The sequence below is a fragment of the Mus caroli genome, unplaced genomic scaffold (genome assembly GCF_978045245.1).
Source record: "Mus caroli unplaced genomic scaffold, Mus_caroli_1 scaffold_7, whole genome shotgun sequence".
In the NCBI taxonomy this organism is placed as follows: domain Eukaryota; kingdom Metazoa; phylum Chordata; class Mammalia; order Rodentia; family Muridae; genus Mus; species Mus caroli.
This window is the reverse complement of record NW_028227262.1, coordinates 113,419,921-113,426,640: the sequence shown is the minus strand read 5'-3', so window position 1 is coordinate 113,426,640 and position 6,720 is coordinate 113,419,921. Positions and strand designations below refer to the sequence as shown.

General features: G+C 39.2%; 1 non-coding gene across 1 annotated transcript; it reads left to right on the top strand.

The window, feature by feature from the left end:
- The first annotated feature begins 315 nt into the window (after positions 1–315).
- LOC115031381 (small nucleolar RNA SNORA48) lies at positions 316–459 on the top strand. Its single transcript, XR_003837022.1, has one exon. It is a non-coding gene; the product is annotated as a small nucleolar RNA SNORA48 (small nucleolar RNA).
- The last annotated feature ends 6,261 nt before the right edge of the window (positions 460–6,720 follow it).

The window sequence follows — 6,720 nt, the reverse complement described above, 5'->3', positions numbered from 1 at the left end:
TTTCATTTGGCTTGTTTGCTTTTGACTCATTGAAGAGTGAAATTTCTTTCTTATGTCATTTTCTGTTTGCCTAAAAGATTTCCTGTCACATTTCCTTTAGTATGGACCTGCTTGCTTTAAATTCCCATGGATTCTGTTGATCCTGTATCTGTGGCTTTCTATAAGTTTTAAAAGGATATTTTTACTGGGCAGAACAATCTAGGCTAATATTTTCTTTCTGCTGCCCTATGCACTTATTACTTCTGCAACTTCTGATGGCATTTTCTGTGTGTGTCTTTTTCTGTGCCCTTTAAAGAAAAATGAACATCCCCACCCCATCCCCGGCAGTGGGCAAAGAGACACCTGTGGGTGGTGGTGTTCTTATATCAGTCAGGGACAGAGCAGATGGCAGTCCTTTGTTCATCCTAGCTTGATGACTGGCTTTGGTGGCCAAAGCTGTCTTATGCCTAGGACTCATAAAAAATCAAATCAATTCAAACTAAATCCAGGCTGTGTGGGAGAAGGAAGACATTCCAAGACCTATGGTCTGCCATGCCATCTCCAGACTTGCCCTCCAGTGCACTTGCCTCCACACCATGAAGCATAGATTATTACTCAGGGCCCTGCCAGCTGTGAGACCAGCCTACAGAGAGAGCTACCACAATGTGCAAGTATGTTGTGATCAGAGGAGAGAGAAAGAGAAGTGGAGCAGCTTCAGCGTTATGAAGAGAGATGGAACTAGGGACTCAAGGGTAGAGAGGAGACCCAGCTCTCTCACACACACTCTTGCCCTTGGGGCTGGTTTACACCTCCACCACACACCAGCACAGCTCTACTGTGCTGCCTAGATGAGGCTCAGGGCCTGATGTTCTGAGTGTTGCTGCTGGTGAGGGGCAGGGCCAGCTCATATGCTGTCATGACCTTGGCTCCAGATCTCTTGACTGCCACTGTTAGTGAGGGATAAGAAGGGGAAGGCATCATCCCAACAAATATTCCAGAGAAGACAAATATTTAGGCTAGCTCTCCTGTACTGTCTTCCTAGGAGCTGGCTTACCTGCCCTGGCCACCAGGGTGAATTGGAGTATTTGCAGGAGAGATGCCCTTCTCCTCCTTCCCAGATACCTACAGTAGCCTAGAGAGCAGGCCCTGGGATCCTGAGAGCAGGAGACCTAACCCTGCCCACTCACTGGCAGTAGCACAAGGGAAAGTGGACCCTGTATCTTTCCTGGACCCCAATGGCAGAGGCACAGATAAGCCAGCCCCAAAGGTCTGAGAGTGGAAGAACTGCCTGAGCCCCTCACAGTCTGCAGAACTTGGAAGGATGGGCCCTGCACTTTAACTCTGGAGGTGTGTGGGTGCAAGTGAGCCAGCAGCAAGGGCATGAGAGCAGGAGAGTTGAACCTGCCTCCTCCTGATGGCATCAGTGGGTGACCTAACCAGAGCAGTGCTGGAGAGCTTCCCTGGTGATGTAGGTAAAGGAGAGTTGGCTTCAATGCAATGAACATTTGCAAATGAAGATGTGTGGGCAGAGGGATATACCACGGAACACTCTGTGACATACTACAGCTTCCATAGGGAGATGTTTTCTATGCTTTGTGGCTGTGTGTGTGTGTGTGTGTGTGTGTGTGTGTGTGTGTGATTTTGGAGGGGGGCTGTAAAGGTGAAGGGTGAACATGAGGAGGTGAGGAGATGAGCAGGACTGATGTGCATGATGTGAAGCTCACAAAGAATCAATAAAAATTTAAAAAGAACCACAACCAAAGCATCTTTCCCTTTATGGAAATTTGGTTGTGATTTATCTTGACTTAAAAATGTTCATTGTGTTGGAGTTATAGCATTATGTTTCCTAGGCAGTCTGTTTCTATTTACTCTATTTGAACTGGGCAATCAGGGATGAAAGAAACAATCTGATGTAATCCTGTAAACCGAGCAGGGCGAGCCATGAGTTTATTCTGGTTACTTACAGGCCCTGTAGGTAATTCAGGCAACACCATCAGCAATGAGTCCAGGTCAGCACGAGTGAAGACCGATGCAGTCTCATCACAGGAGTCCCCTATGCAACTTGCAGTCAGCTACATCACCAGAGTTTTCTCCTTGGCCATTGCTTATGATTTACCTAACCTTGAAGAGCAGCCTGGAGAGTCTGGTCGGCTTCTGAATTCCAGTGGGAAGTGTAACTTTTATGGGACATGGGCCTCCATTTGTCCCCCACAGGGAATGTCCTGGTCCCAAGGAAACAGAAACTCTTCTGAGTCATTTAAAGCTCTGGGTTCATCATTTTTGTCCAATCTGGACACTGTGAGTAGTTATTTGTGCAAATATTTTGTCACTGTTTCTCTTGGTTCTCCAATTATGAATATGTTGATTTTCTTGTTACGATTCCAGAGGTCATTTGGGGATGTGACTTTTTTCCTGTTTGTTGCATAACTCATCTGGGATATTTCTAATGTATACTTTCCTGGTCTTTTTTATAAAATTTCCTGCTAATTTAAAGCATTTTTCACTTTAAAGATTGTATTTTCCAACTTTATGTCTTCAATTTATGGTACTTTTGGAAAAATATTTCCTGATTATCCTCTTTAAGTGACAATTTTGTTTTTTTTAAAAACATAGAAATGTAAGAATGTTTTAAATTTAATTCCAGGTGTAGGGATTTGGGACTGCTTTAACAGGGACATTGTTTTGCCAGGCACGGATAGTTTATCCAATTGTGTGAAATTTGGAATTCTGAGAACTTACAGAGGATATATAAATGCTAGGTTTGTGAGAGATGGGGTTGGTGGTTGGTGGTCATTCTAGGGATGTGGTTGTGGTCTGCTCAAAAAAGAAACAAAAAGGAGAGATTATTTACAGGGGTCTCTTTCTCCTTGCCTCTATCCTTTCTCTCCTACTGTAATAGGGGGTGAAACCAGGAGAATAAAAGGTGGAGAAAAAGAACCTACAAAGCAGAAAAGACCAGCTAACTCCTTCAATTTAATTATGTCTTATTTCATAACCTTTAAGATATTTATAGTTTACCCTTTGATAAGTGCTTCATACTCTTCATTTATTTCAATATTAATCACTTTTTCCAGATTGATTCCTCTCCACATAGAGTATTTTTCTTTTCTTCATGCTTGGTAATTTTTGATTGGGTGATGGCTCTTGTGAGTTTGGTTTTCAATAACAAATACTTGTGTAGAGATTTGGTGTTGTACATTTACATCTGCACACTTTCTGTAGCAAACACTCTGAGCTGTCTGGTGTTAGAACCATTGCCTCCTTGTGGTACTTTTTCCTTTCTCAAGGAGTTTCATCCAAGGCAGAAATCTAGAGAAATTGTTTAGTTTACTTACCTTGAACATCTCCCACTTTAATAGATCATAATCTTTTTCTTCCCATTGCTGACTTTCTGGAACATTTCAGATAGCAGATATTAGTGGTGAGGCATTACTAGATTGTCGTAGTGACTGGCTACACATGTTCATGGGGAAGTAACTTCAATGTTATTTGTTGATATAGAAAACAGATATCTTATGGCCCATTAAGTCATCTTATATGCAAATTCCTTGAATACAACTTTTAAAGCTTTTAATGACTCCAACAGATATACAGAGTTGAAAGGAGGCTTACTGGAATCTGGGTGCTTAAAAAAAAAGACATAAAGTTCAAGGTTGCATGGTACCTCTCAAAATTTTGCTCCCAGTGTTCAGTAATGAAAGACTCTGTCCACTTAAAATGCTGCAGTGGTGTTATCCAACTTAGGCTGAATGGCAGCCTAATTTTTCCATATCCACCCACTTATTAGACTTGTAAGGATTTTTATGGGCCAGTCATTTTCTTCACAATCCATTTCATGACCTTACAGTCATTCCAGTGTTATCCCCAAAACATGAGGCAATGCTGGACAGGGCAATGCTTTTCTAGAACACGAAAAACTATTAAATTACAGATTTTGATTGGCTTTTCTGGGGTTCAGAATGGCTATTGTTTCTAAGCACTTGAGAAAAGTGCACTAAGTAACTGCTATAGACATTTGGAACTCAAGGCATACAGTGCATCTTAGATCTATACTGCAGTACCAAGCAAAACCAAAATGAGTTCTCCATGGAAATTTCCCATAGCAGAATCACAATATTGGCAACATTGATCGTCTCATTTTTATGAGGATACTATAACTAAAATGCATTAGACATGGCAAAATATAAAAGTAGACAATTTTCTTGAAGGGGTAGACAATTTATAAGACTATGGAATAATGAACTCATAATTTTATTGGAAAGGCTGCATATGTTAACCTTTCAAATATAACAAAGCTTTAGTGTCAGTGAGAAGTTGTATTTCAGTTAAATGATAGCTCAATTCCCCAAAGTTACAATGTACTGTACTAGGCATTAGTGAGCAAAATTCAGCCATATGTCTTCTTAGACTATAAAAGTTCCATTATGGGTTTCAAAGTATCTACCCAAATACAGTTGGTTTTAGTTAAATTTCTTCTGCTTAACTTTAAATAAATGGTTGCTGTGTGTCCTTTCAATATAGATAGAGAGAAGTAGATCACAATATCTTTATGATGACATTAGTGGATTTATTATTTATTCAATTTTCATAAAATATATTGATATGGATTTATTTGTAATTAGAGTTCTGTAACTATTATGCTAGAATTTTGCTTTTAAGGTGGTTATCAGTATTAAAAATCAGCTCATATGAAATGAGAAAAAGCCATCTGTCATGACATAGTTGGAGCCATGATAAGTAGATCACCAACTTAAACTTTATCAAGTGGAGTCATTCAAGGAAAAAGTGAAATTGTTAATGTCTAAAAGACTGTTTTTTAATGACTAGCCCTCTGACCTTATGAATCAACTGGGTGATGTTCAGTTTTCAAAACATTGAGTCTTCACATCCATCCTTATAGCATATATTTTCACTTATTAGTGATATTTTCATTTCTCTTTATCACGCTTTGCAGTTTTCACTGTATTGTCATGTATAAAGAATTTTTTAAAAGTCCTCATAGATAACATGTTTGCTTGCTTGAAATGTTTTCATATGCTTTGAAATATTTTTAGACTTAGGCAAAATTAGTCTAATAGTAAAAAATATTTCATGTATCCTTTCCTTTCCTTCCTCTGATATTTGTATCTTGATTATCATAGTAAAATGAAGAAACTAAAGTCAACGCATTACTCTGAACTGAGCAATAAACACTGTCTTTTGTACACCAGTTTTTCACTAGCTCCTTTTCCTGTTCAGGGTCTAACGCAGTATTCAGGGTCTAACACAGTATTCAATGCGCCATTTATATCAAGTGTCTTCACTATCCTCTAACATTACAATCCTCAGTTTTTTTGTGAACATGGCTCTTAAAAAGTGAGAAACAATTATTTTGTTGCACCTTCCCCCTGGGCAATATAGAATTTTTATCATGCATTTTTTTTTACTATTGTGCTTAGAAGTCCTGAGCCTCTGGTAGTGATCTGTACTGATAGAGAACACCATTATATCTTGTTTCAGTGGTTTCGAACTCAGAAATCTGCCAGCCTCTGCCTCCCAAGTGCTGGGATTAAAGGTGTGCACCACCACCAACCGGCTGGTTTTTGCTTTTCATATCTTGGTTTAATTAACCAGTTCTTAATTTTACTTTGAAAATTAGTCTTTCTCCCTTTGAGATAAATGATTTTGGAATGTAGTTTTCAAATGATAGTTTTGGAAGAGCTACATTGAGGGTATCCAGATATTCTACCTCTTCTCAAACTATTGCCTGCTAATTTGAAAAAAATCTATGAACACATGAACTCAGCAAGCAATTACTATTACTGTGTTCTAATAGTGATTTTCTGTTTTCTTAATTTCTTCTACATCTGTCAGGTAGAATTTCTATAGCAAAGAGTTTTATATTTAATAAATTATTTGCTTATTCTATTTATATTATCATGATTTCATGTGTGTTTATATGACTGTTTTAAGAATATACTTTATATTACAGAGGTGGGATGAAGACCCTAGGAAGATATCCTTAATTTATTCATCCTTTGTGCTTACGCACAAAGAATAAGCAGAATTGCTTATTCTTTGCTTACGCACAATGAATAAGCAGCACCTTATTGCCAGTATTACTTTATGTAGTATACCAGGCAGAATTTTGTCAATATGACAGGAAATACAGAGAACAATGTAAAAGGAACATGGGCTTATTTTGACACATGGCTTCTAAACCTTCAAACTGTGGTTATCTGGCTCCTCTATCGTGAGCTTTGGGTAAAGCAGGCCATCATTGCAGCAGGAGCACATGGAGAAGGAGGATGCTCAAGTCCTGGCAGCCAGGAAGCAAGGAGAAAATCATGACGGTGCTGAGACAAGTTGTACCCTTTAGAGCAAGTGCACAGCCGCTCTTGCTCTCACTGGCCCCGCTTTCTACGCTTCAAACACTTCCCAATAATTTAGTCACAATGTGAGTTCATCAATATACTAATGCTTATTAATTCTGATGTTTTCTTGCAATGCACTTTGATTAACTCCATTTCCAATGTCGTTTTCTCTTTGATAACTTCTGGAGAAGGGAGAGGTCATTTGCTTTCTTATGCTCTCATTATCCCTGCCTATTTCCTTGTAAGGCTTGGCATGTTTTGAATCTTGACTAAATGATTAGACATGCTGAAGTGACCACCTCATTGTCAGGTGCAGGCTTAGTACACTCATCCCCAAGTGTGTCCATTCATTCTCTTGAGAGAGTGGTTTTTCTCAGGGAGGGTGGGA